Below are 14,447 nucleotides of genomic sequence, written 5' to 3'. Positions count from 1 at the left end.
TGATACAAATTTTAGATTTCACTTAGGAGAACACGGCCAGAATCGTGCTGTTGCACTTTACAAAGGATCTCAATGATACACAGGGTGCTCCAGAGAAGCGACAAAATCTGTGTCAGGAGTGGGATTCGAACCCACGCCCTCATTCGAGGACCAGAAGGCTCTAGCTGCTACTGCAGCCAAGGTTTTTCCTTGAGTCTGGCGCCTTAGACCGCTTTTTTTTTTTTTTTTTGGAATCATACCCCCTTTTTTTTCTTTTTTTTTTTTCCTGGGTGGAAGCCAGGTATCCTAGCCACTTTTTTTTAATATTTTTTTTCCTTAACCACCTTCGTTTGTCGCCTTAACTTTTTTTTTTTTTATTTCAGTGTCAGATAAGCGTCGGCAAGGAGGGCAGGGGTCAAGAAATGCTGAGGCCTGGCCTCAATGCCGCCTCTCATCTGTCACCTAGTGACGGTATTTCCATTTATTGCATGCTTTGAATTTTGAATTATTAATTGCCGATCTTGGCTAGGCTTCATAATTGCAAAAATTGAATTGAATTGCTGGTTGAGGATAATCGTAAAATAAATGACTTCCTTCTCTGAATAAATTCGTGAAATAAATTGCAGGACTCCCTTCATTTGTTGATACTTAAATATGGTACTTAAAATGTAAAGATGAGCTGAATCTTAAACGGTTCTTTGCTGCTCTAATTATTGTTGTATAAAACGGAGTCTTTTGTTTGCTCTTCTCTGTTATCCGATTCCCAGTCGCTCAAAGACAATTTTGAGCATGTTGCCGTACGTCTGCATATGGCCTGGATATTTAACTATTCTATCCTATTCATTTTTCAGGTACATATGAAAATCAATGAGATTGTCGGTTCCTAAGTTATTAATAACATAGCTAACGTATGTTCCCATTAACCAATGAATTGAGTTGTTTTTGGTTGCAGGGAAATACTGTACCTGTGGCCGGAGAAGGATCAGAGGCTGAAAATTGTCTGTGGACGATCGTGTTAGAAAAGCCAATTGGTCTCTCAACCATTGCCAGTTCTTCATGTGCCCAGCACACGTGAATCTGTGTACTGTTGTATCGACGAGATTACATTTGAGACAAAGGTTTGTTTGGCTAATCCCAATTGAGTGCAACCGTTCGTTGGTACTGACTATATTGTTGACCGATTTGTACCATGATGTTTTTGCGTCGGAGGAGAGAACACGCAGGTTAATATTCTTCCATATAGTTGTCCATTGTAATGCGGATATTTTTCCTCTATTTTATTCTTCCCTTCATTTTTCTTTTTAAGACACAGAATTGCTCGGGCCGTTAACTGCCGCGAATTAGTTATTTCGCTATTAATATAACGCAGATCGATGAAAAATGTACGCACATGACGAAGGCGGGGATTGATTTTGTGCACATCAACTGGCGCGTGGAGACTTGCAGGTGTAAGAATTTCAAATAACGTAGTTGTAATGCTGGTAGCGTTTTCGTTGAGAAGACTAGTGGTCGGTTTGAGGAAAAGAGCCGAGGCCTTATTTTTAATTTCCGTTAATCCCAGACCTCCATTGCTGGGATCGAGGGTAGCTGTTCTCCCAGTCACTCTAAACACTTCACCTCGCCATAGGTAGTTAGTGACGATTGACATTATCTTTCCAGCGATCATGGTGGGGAGTGGAAAGAGTTGCGCCGTATAATAAGCTTTTGATAAAAGGCAATTATTAATTAAACGAATTCTTTGAAATTGATTTAAAGGTCGGAGCAGATTTTCTCTGGTGGCTCCTTGAATGCACCCGGATGTTGTTTTCCAATTAATGGCCGCCATTTTGATTGGACACATAGTCAGAGTCGTCCCAAGTGATTTGCACTGAGTGACCTGTGTTGCCCAAGTGACAGTTACGTGTTGAAAACCCCGCAGGTTTAGCAATCTGCTCTTATTAGCATTGGTGGTAGCTCCCGACACGCTGCAGTACTTTTTAATGAGCAATTCTAATTTGGTAATGTCATCGACGTTCCGTAATACGACGCCTACATCATCAGCGTATGCATTTGTGACTGTTTTGTGACCTGCTAACGTAATACCTGTTAGATTGACGTGAAGACTGCGGAGTAACGGCTCCAAGGAAAAGACGAATAGAAGCATGGAAAGCGGGCTGCCTTGAGGGACGCCACGCCGTATCGGGATCTGCTTAGTTCTTTGGCAGTTGACAGAGATACTTGCGTTGATCCCCAACGCAACGTTCGTGACCACACTGAGAACTCGTTCGTCAAAGCCTATTTTTCTCATTGTTGTAAGAAGGAACCTGTGATCCATACGGTCGAAGGCTTTGTGAAAATCGATAAAACAAATGGCACATTTGATGTTCGTCACAGAGGCGATGGCAATTAAATCCCTGTATTCCGCAATACTTTTGAAAATAGTTCTGCCAGGTACGCATGACTGATGTGGACTTACTATTTTTTTGGCTAAAAGTGAAAGTCTGTTATTTAACAGTCTAGCTATGATTTTGTAGTCGGAGTTAAGCAACGAAATAGGGCGAAAGTTGTGTAGATTGCGCTTCGATGTAGTCTTAGGTACTAATACTATTGTGCATTCTTTCAGAGCAGCAGGTAGTGGTTTTCCTTGGATAATCTCGTTTGCCATTTGAGTAAACTTTTCTCCGATGAGTGGCCAGTATCGTAGATAAAATTCAACGGGCAACCCATCCGGCCCCGGTGACTTGTTTAAAGGAGACTTGCGGACGGTGTCGTGGAGATCCTCTTCAGTGAAATCAGTAAGAAGTTCTTCATTTTCCTCTTCTGACAACTGAGGAACTATGCCGCCAAGAAATTCTTCGAAGGATTCTTCGCATAGATGACTGGCTGAATAGAGATTGTGGTAATACTTGAAAACCTCGTTGACGATCTCTTTCTGAGAAGTAATGGTCAGACCGGTCGGAGTCTGGATCTCATCAAGAAAGGTTCGTCTCCTATGTTTTGCGTGTCTCAATAGGTGATATAAGGAAGCAGTTTCGTCCTCTGATAATGTCTTGGCTTTTGACCTTACTTTTAGTCCTTCCAGCTGTTGTTGTTTAATGCGGAGTAATTTGGCCTTAGGTTTTTAATGTCTTCCAAACGAATGCCGGAAGTGCTCGCCTGTTCATACAAGTTCCGTAACATTGCGTAATAAAATTCTACGGTGTTCTTGAGTTCTCGGGATCGTTGAAGACTGTACTGAATTAAAACGTTCCTCAGTTTTGGTTTGGCCCTGTTGCACCACCAGTCCGTAACAGTCACATAGCGACCTATCGAGCGCAAGCACATGTTCCACGTTTCGTTGACAACATCTGCTAACTCATTGTCCTGTAGCAAAGATACATTCAGCTTCCACTGACTTCTTAAACGGCTAGTTGGTTGTGCCCTTAAATTGATGGAAGCCAGCATACTGCAATGGTCGGAGAAATATACAGGAATTGTCTCGACTTTAACTAATGATCTTTCCATACCTTGTGACACATATATCCTATCAATCCTGCTACAGGACTGTGTAGCTATATACGTATATGCAACAACAGTGGGATATTTAATTTCCCAGGTATCTCTGAGGTTTAGATCCGTTACTAACCGCTTCAATTCGTTACAGCAATTAAAATTGGGAGTCTGATCTTTTTTATTTAGTACAAGTTAAAATCGCCGCCAATTAAAAGTTCTGGTGGGTTTTTCCGTAATAAATATATTATTTCTTCTCTAAAAAAATTTGCCCTTTCCGGTCTATTGGACGTCCCTGACGGGGCATACAGGTTAATAATAGTAACGTCAAAAACTTTAATTCCTATTGCTCTGCCCGAGTCCAGTCTCTCGACATCAGTTACAGGGATCCCTTCCCGGATTAAAATTGCTGTCCCCACCTTTGTTTCGAGTGAGATATTTAGTATTTCTACATAGCCGGCAACTTTAAGGTCAGGCATCGCGACTTCTTGCAGCAAAGCAATGTCAGTTCCTGATTCGTAAAGGAAATCCTTGAGAGCAGCAATCTTCGTTTCTGACTTAATCCTGTTAATGTTTATAGTTGTTATTGTGTATGCCTGGCACATGTAGGTTCCTCGTGAAAATAAGGAAAAAAATCCCTACTGTCAGAGAAAAGTAACAATTACTCCTGGAGATAATAGAAGAAAAAGAAAAAAAAACTATATTAAAAACAGTCAACTACGAATTTGGCAGATTGGTAATTCCGTTGTCACCGAAATTGTGCAGGAACATGGTGGCACTTAGCAGTATCATTTCTCGAGTTAGACTTGGCTGTGTCAGTTCAGTGACGGATTCTTTACCAGGTCAGACTTATCTTTACAGGGGGGTTTTGCACCATCAAGGTTCTTTGAGTTTTTCTCAGGGGATACTGCAGTAATTATTTCATATGATACGTTTTTGGCTTTCACATCATCTTTTCCTGGTTTTTGTTTATCGGCGTGACGAGATGCTTTGAGGTTCGGTTGAGGTTTTAGCCTGCGTCGTTGAACCTCTGCAGTGGCAGTGTGTGGCCGCGAGTGATCCGCATCTTGCGCCGATTGTTCGGAGGTGGCCTCTACACAGTCCTGTTTGCTAAGTCTAGTTCCAGTTTCAGTTCCTTCCGCGACTTCTATCTGTGCATCGGGGAGGGAGTGCTGTGTGTCTGTAGATTCGCAAGGCTGAGTCCGATCCATCACTTGCTGTTCCTCAGAACTCGACTTCCGTGTTACCGTGGTCGGAGCCTGTGTTTTCGCGTCCATGTTTTCTAACACTGTGGCAACAGCAGCTGACGGCAGGAGGGCCTCTGCTGCTGGCGTCACTGCCACATGTTTACTGTCTACGTCCTCACCCGCACCCTCGCTGCATTGCTTTTGTTTACGGTTGGACTGTGATGTATCATCGTCTGAACAGTCTTCAGTTGTGTCTAAAGGTCTCTTTTTAGTTTGCAGATCGCATTCATGGGTAGGAGAACTGCGATCGGTAATAACATGCAAGGGAGGGAAATCAGCGACATTTACGGCAGTTACTTCAGAAGTACTGGCTCCATCATTACCGGCCGGGGGAGGTTGATGATTGTTAGGCAGAACATCATTAAGCGTAAGTCACTGACGCTGCGTAAGGCTATTTTTAAGGACATATACACGGCGGGGACAGTCTTGACGGAAATGACCCGTTGCATTGCAAATATTACATGTTTGCACCTGCCCTGAATATACGATATGCGCTTTATGACCAGCAATAGAAATAAAAGATGGGATATTGGCTTTAACTTCCATTTCTACTGATCGAATGCCATTGAAACACTGCAATTTATACAATTTCGACCACCTTTCGTTGACAACGGACTGGATCTCCCCGTATTTCGAAAGCGCCTCTTGAATCAGCTGATTATCTACTTCAATAGGAACGTTTAGCACTCTGACTGATTTATACGTGATATCCGCTTTGCGAATTCAAACACTACTTTGAGACCCATCTCTGTGCAAAAATTCAGCAACACTACCACACCGCAATAACAGCTTCTCAACATCAACAGGATTAAAAAATTTTACAAAGACACAGTATTTGTCAGCATCTAACTGGGTGGTATGTACGGAATCAGAACTTACTCCAATTACGTCGGTCAGCCAGTCATGGATTTCCAAAGCCGTAGGTTGCACTGCACGCGTTTCCTTCTCAAAACAGAAAACCAGGGTATTTTTCCGTACAATTCCAGCCATTTTGCTTCAGTCGCGAGGAGATTCCGGTAATCAACCGAAATTCCACCAAAACACAACCGTTATAACGGACGAAAATACACAGAAACTTAGCACAATGACACCAGACACGTAGAAACACAGAAATTCACAAACAGCAACAAATCAAACTCAGGACGCGGCGGCACCACTAACGTAAACACGGAGCAGCAGCGGACACGTCCTAACGCGCTGACAGCTAGAGCCGGAATGACCGCTCGGCCATCCTGACACTTGATTTGATGCTCCTCGTTTGTTCTGTTAGAGAACTTACAGTTGATGTTGTAGTAGCATACACGTTGCCACAGTACACCGGCATGAGTTCTGCACCCGTTACACGTTCGCCAGGTGCAGCCGCACAAATATAGCGCAGAATGTACCACCAAAAGAGTTTCTCAAATCCGTATAATCACAGCACTCAATACATTTTGTTCGAAACTAAGTCGTCTGTTACAGACATCAGAGATTAGACAGAATGCAGAGGTCTATCTGTCGAGTAATATCTCAAGTTTTGGTCACGTTGTAATCTCCATAAAGTAATATTTTGAGTATATGAATTTATTTCGAGTTCTCTGTATTTGATCAGCGACTGTTATTGTACAGAGGATGTACTGGTCAGCCTGCACTGTTTCCTCACACTGTCGTTAGCACTCTGCATCTCCAGACAAGAGTCGTTTTCATACCACAAGTGTCCCTTTTGACGTGTTTGCGGCTTTGGCGCGGAAGTAACCTCACGAGGGAACGTCGTATTTACAACCAACACTCTCTGTTTGTAGCTCACACTACCGGAGAAACAGTTTGGTTGCCGTAGGTGCGCTTGTGTTTGATACAAATTTTTGATTTCACTTAGGAGAACACGACCAGTATCGTGCTGTTGCACTTTACAAAGGATCTCAATGATACACAGGGTGCTCCAGAGAAGCGACAAAATCTGTGTCAGGAGTGGGATTCGAACCCACGCCCTCATTCGAGGACCAGAAGGCTCTAGCTGCTACTGCAGCCAAGGTTTTTCCTTGAGTCTGGCTCCTTAGACCGCTTTTTTTTCCATTCATAATTTTTTTTATTCTTGACCGCTTTTTTCGAAAGGGCTAAGGTGGAAGGGGCTGTTACAATATTCATTTGCCTCCTGTGAGGATCGAACTCACGACCTCTGGTTTACTAGACCAGCGCTCTGCCACTTTTTTTTTTTTTTAATATAAAACAGTGAGTAAAACGTGTACCTCTGGTGGGACTAGAACCCACAATCCCCGGTTTAGGAGACCGATGTCTTATCCATTTTTTTTTTTTTTTTTGCCTCCTGGGTGAGAGCCGCGTATCCTAGCCACTTCTTTTTTTTTTTTCAAGTCAGGCGCCTTAACCACTTTTTTTTCTTCTTTTTTTGTTATTTTTTATAAGTAATAGGCAGAGGGAGGCAAAGTGGTTAGGGGTCAAGAATAATCTGAGGCCTGGCCACAATGTCTCCACCATACCCATCACTGATTTTCGACCTTATCGCTCCTATGATCCAAAAATACAACTGCCCACTTTAGCAAATTTTTTGTTTTTGTTTTTGTTAATTTTTTTTGTTAATTTTTTTTGTTTTTTTTAAATTTGTGTTTCCTCTTTTTTATGGTTTTTTTATATTATCATGATTAAATGAAAGGAATTCGTTCGTGAAATAAGTAATTGCTCTCCATGTGCATAAAATGAAAAATATAACTCAATCTTCTACTTGTTGTTCCTGCCTTCATTTTTTGTTTAATTTTTTTAAATTTTTTATTTGTTGTCTTTTTTGACCATTTTGTCATAGTGGAAAATCAACAAAAATGAAAGTATAAGAAATGAAACAGACAATAATTCTGCACATAGTAATATAGCCACTCAATACTGTGTGCTTTAGGTTGATGGTGTTTAGCCTATCCCCATTCTATCAAATATAATTTGTAGCATATTACCATATTTCTTCTTGTGGTCTGCATACGTACGTATTTTGTCGTATTTGCACTGTAAGTATATCTTGAAATCTGTAACGGTGTCAGTTCCAGCGTCATGAGTTACGTAAGTTACATAATTTCCTACGAGCCAATAGACGGCATTATTCTTCGTCTCTGGAAAATAACGGTCTTGTGGTCTGTGCAGCACTGACAGCGAGATGTACTGAGGTGAAGACCTCGTAATGAGAGCTATTTGCACTTTGAGCCAATTCCAGATATGTATATTGCCGCCGCAAGTGTATCGATGGATAATTGTGTCCACTAGTCGACATCGTTGACATAGATTGGTGTCACTGAGGCCAATTTCATATAACCTTTCGTTGGTGCTAATGATATTATTAACGGCTTTGTACCATGCTGTTCTTATGTCAGAAGATAAAACTTTTAAATTGATGTTTTGCCAGATAGCAGTCCAGTGTATGTGAGGAAACTGTCTCTCTACTTTATTCTTTCCTTCACACGTCTCCCAGACCCGCATAATATCTCTTGACGTTAGCTGACGTAGCCGTGTAACTTCGTCCCTCATGTAGATAAGTTCAATATAAAAGGCTCGCACGTGCTGGAGACGATTGTTAATTTTTTGCACATCAATAGGAGGCTGCAGGCTGCGAGGTTTTAGAATTTCAAAAAGTCGGCTTGAAATACTTTCCGGTACTTCTCTAATAATAGTTAGTTGCCTTTTGACGAAGAGTGCAGAGGCTTTGTTGGTAATATTGATGAGACCTAAACCACCATTTCGGGGATGTAAGGTAGCCACTTTGCCGGTTACTCGAAACAGTTCTCCTTTCCACAGGAAATTTGTGATTCTGGACGTTATGTTCTTGGCTATCATTTTGGGTAGTGGAAAGAGCTGAGCAGTGTGGTATGCTGTAGCTAAGATACACGTGTTGATGTACTTAATCCTCTGAATCTGATTCATATTCCGTGATAAGTTTTCCATTATAGCACCCTGCACTTTCCGTGCCGCAGCTTTCCAATTCAACGCAGTCATTTTCATTGGGCATGCGGTCAATGTGACACCAAGCGTCGTATGCTGCCTGACCAACTTTGCCCACTCTACGTTTATGTGCTCAAAACCCCTAAGATGTAAAATTTTGCTTTTCTTTTCATTTGAATTTGCCCCAGACGCACTGCAGTAAGTCTGAATCACTGCAGCTAACGTAGCTACATCGTCATGATTTCCGATTATGACGCCTACATCATCAGCATAAGCTTTTATAGCTGTTTTGCACCCTGACAGTGTTATACCTGTTAATTTATCGTGAATACGTTTAAGAAATGGGTCCAGTGAAATGGCAAATAGTGACATAGAAAGGGGGCTTCCCTGAGGAACACCGCGTCGTATTTGGAATTTTCTCGTAGCCTGACTGTTAACTGCTATGCATGCGTTTATTCCTGTCGCCACGTTTTTTATTACGTTTAAGGCTCGTTCTTCGAAACCGAGCTTTTTTAACGTCTTGAAAAGGTAGATATGATTCACGAGATCGAATGATTTATGAAAATCCAGGAAAACCAGGGCACATTTGATGTTAGTGACGGAAGTGATTGTAATTATATCCCGAAATTCCGCTAAATTGTGAAACAGAGTTTTACCTGCAATGCAGTGTTGATACGGACTAATCAGTCTACTTGCTAAGGATGAAATTTTCTTGTTGAGAATTCTTGCTATTATTTTATAGTCAGCATTGAGCAACGAAATCGGTCTGAAGTTAGTAAGATCTTTGTGTCCTTTAGTTTTGGGGATAAGGACTATTTTACTTTCTTTAAATTCAGAGGGTATCATTGCGCCCTGAAGAACTTCATTTACAATCGCTGTAATTGTCCCTCCCACTATCGGCCAATAGTGGACATAAAATTCTGCAGGTAGACCATCAGGACCTGGGGATTTTTTCAGAGGGGAGGTACACAGAGTCACATAAACGTCCTCATTACAGACGTGCGACAGGAAGGTAACGTTGTCATCATCCGTCAGCTGTGGCACAAGAAATTCGAGGAAATCATCAATAGATTCCTCGCAGCTGGAATTTTCGGAATATATGTTATCGAAGTAGCGACAGATCTCATTCAAAATCTCTTTCTGTGTCCTAAGACTTGTACCATTCGTCGTCCGTAATTCGTCGATAAACATTGTTCTTCTGTTTTGAACGTGCTTTAGAAGGTGGTATAGGGAAGTTGTTTCGTCCTCTGAGACAGATTTCGCCTTGGATTTTATTGTAAGTCCTTCCAGTTGATGCCTCTTAATGCTGAGTAATTTAGCCTTAATTTTTTTTATATCTGTCAGGCGAAGATGTGAACCAGATGTTTGACCATATAGCTCTCTTGAGTACTGAGTAATAGAACTCTATAGTGTTCTTAAGATCTCTGGCCCTCTGAAAGCTATATTGCATTATCGTCTTTCTAAGTTTCGGCTTTGTCATTTTTGTCCACCATTCTATGGTAGTCGCGTATCTAGGAAGAGCACGCAGGCATAACGCCCATGCGTCTTTTATCTGATCTTCTAATTCACGGTCTTGTAACAGCGAGACATTTAAATTCCACTGGTTTTTGAAGCGGCGTATTGGCTGCGCTTGTAAATTTATACAGGCCAACACACCGGAATGGTCCGAAAAGTAGACAGGAATCGTTTCTATTTTCAATAAAGCCGTTTCGAGATTGTCGGTAATGTAGAATCTGTCGATTCTGCTGCATGCATTGGAAGTTGCATAAGTGTACTCGACAAACGCAGGGTGTTTGCATTCCCAAGCATCCTTTAGCTTTAAGCTAGTAACGAGATGTTTTAATTCAGCAGAATAATTAAAATTTGGACTCTGATCTTTTCTGTTGAGGACGCAATTAAAATCACCCCCATTATAAGGTGACTGGGATTTTTGCGTAATAACTATATTACCTCGTCTTTAAAAAATCGTGTTCTGTCAGATCGATGTGAGCTGCCGGAAGGGGCATACAAGTTAATAAGGGACACGTCATAAATCTTGAGCCCTAATCCCCTTCCAGATTCCAGTCGTTCTACGTCCGTTACTGGAATCCCATCCCGGATTAAAAAAGCTGTCCCCACGCTAGTTTCGTGGGAGACATTTAGGTGAGCAACATACCCGGGAATATTTAAATCCGACGTGACAACTTCCTGCAGCAGGGCTATATCAGTTCCCGAGTCATATAAAAATTCTTTTAGCGCTGCTATTTTCAATGCCGACCGTATTTTATTAATATTGACAGCAGCAATAGTATAACACTGGGTCATTGCGTTATTACTCGTTGGATGTTAGGACAGTGAGTAAATAACATGCGACTAAATTATTACTTAGGAGACACAGAAAATTTAGACAGAACAGAACGTCCCATTGAGAGGTTGCTAATTACAGTATTAGTGCAGTCTAGGTTTGAGATTTCCCTCCTGAATCAGTAGAAGATTGATTATCAGGAAGTTCCTCAGGAGATTCTTTCAATGACCCGTGCCTGACAGTTTCGTAACGCACATTTTGGGGTTTCGTGTCACTTTTCACGCTCTTTAACTTCGCTTGATTACGAGGAGCATTGACATTCGGTTGTGGCTTTAACTTCCTTCGTGGGGCATCCGAAGGCTCTGTGACGGGTTTTGTGGTGGTCGGTTGTGACGCCGATCCCGTCGGGTCGTCCAACTGTACGACACGGCCTGTACTGCTTAGTCCTGTCGTGTGGTCAGTACCCTTCGGGGAAGCACTAGTCGTTACAGAGGGTTGAGCCAGACACACTAATTGTTTCTCTTGACTGTCAGGAGGCTGCTCGTCTTGGCAAACTGTGTCCCCTCCTGATGTCTCGCGGTTATTGCTAGAAACATCCCCGTTTTCGCAGTTTCCCACCAATTGTTTACGTTCTGATTGTAAACAAGCTTCCATCTGCATTTCCTGGAGTTGTGCCATTACTTCCTCCTCGCATTGTTTTTGTTTGCGTGCGGAGTGAGATTTGTCAGACAACTCGTCGTCAGAACAGCTATCAGTTATCTCATGGGGCCGTTGTTTTGTCTGCAATTCGGAGGATGCGGGGGTGTCAACATCAGCCTTTTTATCTAAACATGGAAATTGAGTAATATCATTGACGGATAAATCAGAGTGGTTCGCTTGGGCAGTATCCACACCCAGCGGGACAGATACATTATTTGGCAAGACATCGTTTAGGGTAAGTTTCTGGAGTTTCGTTAGATTGCTTTTCAATACAAAAACCCGCCGCGGACAATCCTGTCTAAAGTGGCCAGACTCATTACAAACATGACAGGTCGGTACTTGACCTGAATACACAATTTGCGCCCTGTAGCCATTTACAAATACATGAGACGGAATATTGGTCTTGATGTCCATCTCCACAGATCGAATTCCGTTAAAACACTGCAGTTTGTAGTGACGAGACCAACGTTCATTATAAACAGATTTCACGTCACCATACTTGCAAAGCGCATCCTTAATTAAATCATTATCAATTTCAATAGGTAAGTTAAGCACGCGAACGGTAGTGTAAACAATATCAGCTCGCCAGATCCGAACTTTGCTCTTCGAGCCGTCTCTGTGAATGAATTCTACTTCACTACCCCACTTTGCTAAAAGTCTATCTATCGTCACCGAGCTCTCAAACTTAACAAAAATACAGTATTTATCATTGTCTAACTGTATTGTATGGACGGAATCAGAGTTGACACCAATTACCTCAGTAATCCAATAGTGTATTTCCAGTGACGTTGGCTGGATATGACGGGTTTCCTTGTCGAAAGCGAAGAACAGTGTGTTTTTCCTGACGTTGGTAGACATGATTCAGAACAGGGATGAAACTCCGGTTAAAAAACCGAAATTCCGGCGAGTGACAGAACGGTGATGAACAGCCAAACACTAACGAAGATACACAAACACGAAGTTGAACAGACAGCCAGCAAAGGAGACAACAGCAGAACACGTATGTAAACAACACAGTCGGAGCGCAGCAGTACACACGTCCACACGGTAGCACAGCTGAAGCGCGACTATCGGCCATCCTGACACTTGATTTGATGCTCCTCGTTTGTTCTGTTAGAGAACTTACAGTTGATGTTGTAGTAGCATCCACGTTGCCACAGTACACCGGCATGAGTTCTGCACCCGTTACACGTGCGCCAGGTGCAGCCGCACAAATATAGCGCAGAATGTACCACCAAAAGAGTTTCTCAAATCCGTATAATCACAGCACTCAATACATTTTGTTCGAAACTAAGTCGTCTGTTACAGACATCAGAGATTAGACAGAATGCAGAGGTCTATCTGTCGAGTAATATCTCAAGTTTTGGTCACGTTGTAATCTCCATAAAGTAATATTTTAGTATATGAATTTATTTCGAGTTCTCTGTATTTCATCAGCGACTGTTATTGTACAGAGGATGTACTGGTCAGCCTGCACTGTTTCCTCACACTGTCGTTAGCACTCTGCATCTCCAGACAAGAGTCGTTTTCATACCACAAGTGTCCCTTTTGACGTGTTTGCGGCTGTGGCGCGGAAGTAACCTCACGAGGGAACGTCGTATTTACAACCAACACTCTCTGTTTGTAGCTCACACTACCGAAGAAACAGTTTGGTTGCCGTAGGTGCGCTTGTGTTTGATACAAATTTTTGATTTCACTTAGGAGAACACGGCCAGTATCGTGCTGTTGCACTTTACAAAGGATCTCAATGATACACGGGGTGCTCCAGAGAAGCGACAAAATCTGTGCCAGGAGTGGGATTCGAACCCACGCCCTCATTCGAGGACCAGAAGGCTCTAGCTGCTACTGCAGCCAAGGTTTTTCCTTGAGTCTGGCGCCTTAGACCGCTCGGCCATCCTGACACTTGATTTGATGCTCCTCGTTTGTTCTGTTAGAGAACTTACAGTTGATGTTGTAGTAGCATCCACGTTGCCACAGTACACCGGCATGAGTTCTGCACCCGTTACACGTTCGCCAGGTGCAGCCGCACAAATATAGCGCAGAATGTACCACCAAAAGAGTTTCTCAAATCCGTATAATCACAGCACTCAATACATTTTGTTCGAAACTAAGTCGTCTGTTACAGACATCAGAGATTAGACAGAATGCAGAGGTCTATCTGTCGAGTAATATCTCAAGTTTTGGTCACGTTGTAATCTCCATAAAGTAATATTTTGAGTATATGAATTTATTTCGAGTTCTCTGTATTTGATCAGCGACTGTTATTGTACAGAGGATGTACTGGTCAGCCTGCACTGTTTCCTCACACTGTCGTTAGCACTCTGCATCTCCAGACAAGAGTCGTTTTCATACCACAAGTGTCCCTTTTGACGTGTTTGCGGCTGTGGCGCGGAAGTAACCTCACGAGGGAACGTCGTATTTACAACCAACACTCTCTGTTTGTAGCTCACACTACCGAAGAAACAGTTTGGTTGCCGTAGGTGCGCTTGTGTTTGATACAAATTTTTGATTTCACTTAGTAGAACACGGCCAGTATCGTGCTGTTGCACTTTACAAAGGATCTCAATGATACACAGGGTGCTCCAGAGAAGCGACAAAATCTGTGTCAGGAGTGGGATTCGAACCCACGCCCTCATTCGAGGACCAGAAGGCTCTAGCTGCTACTGCAGCCAAGGTTTTTCCTTGAGTCTGGCGCCTTAGACCGCTCGGCCATCCTTTTTTTTTTTTTTTATTTGAAGACGCTACGCCTTTTTTTTTTTTTTTTTCTCAAATGTAGCGTCCCGATGCTTCCATAGTCAGCTGCTACGAAATAAAAGTATGCCCCAGGTGAGGCTCGAACTCACAACCCCGGCATT

General features: G+C 42.5%; 1 non-coding gene across 1 annotated transcript; it reads right to left on the bottom strand.

The window, feature by feature from the left end:
• Positions 1 to 13,377: 13,377 nt before the first annotated feature.
• On the bottom strand, positions 13,378 to 13,493 carry Trnal-caa (transfer RNA leucine (anticodon CAA)). The gene is made up of 2 exons: positions 13,456 to 13,493; positions 13,378 to 13,423 (listed from the first exon to the last, which is right to left on the bottom strand). It is a non-coding gene; the product is annotated as a tRNA-Leu (tRNA).
• Positions 13,494 to 14,447: the final 954 nt, after the last annotated feature.

The sequence above is a fragment of the Schistocerca serialis genome, chromosome 2 (genome assembly GCF_023864345.2).
Source record: "Schistocerca serialis cubense isolate TAMUIC-IGC-003099 chromosome 2, iqSchSeri2.2, whole genome shotgun sequence".
In the NCBI taxonomy this organism is placed as follows: Eukaryota; Metazoa; Arthropoda; class Insecta; order Orthoptera; family Acrididae; genus Schistocerca; species Schistocerca serialis.
Note: the sequence above shows the minus strand (reverse complement) of the source record. Positions and strands in the feature narration are given on the sequence as shown.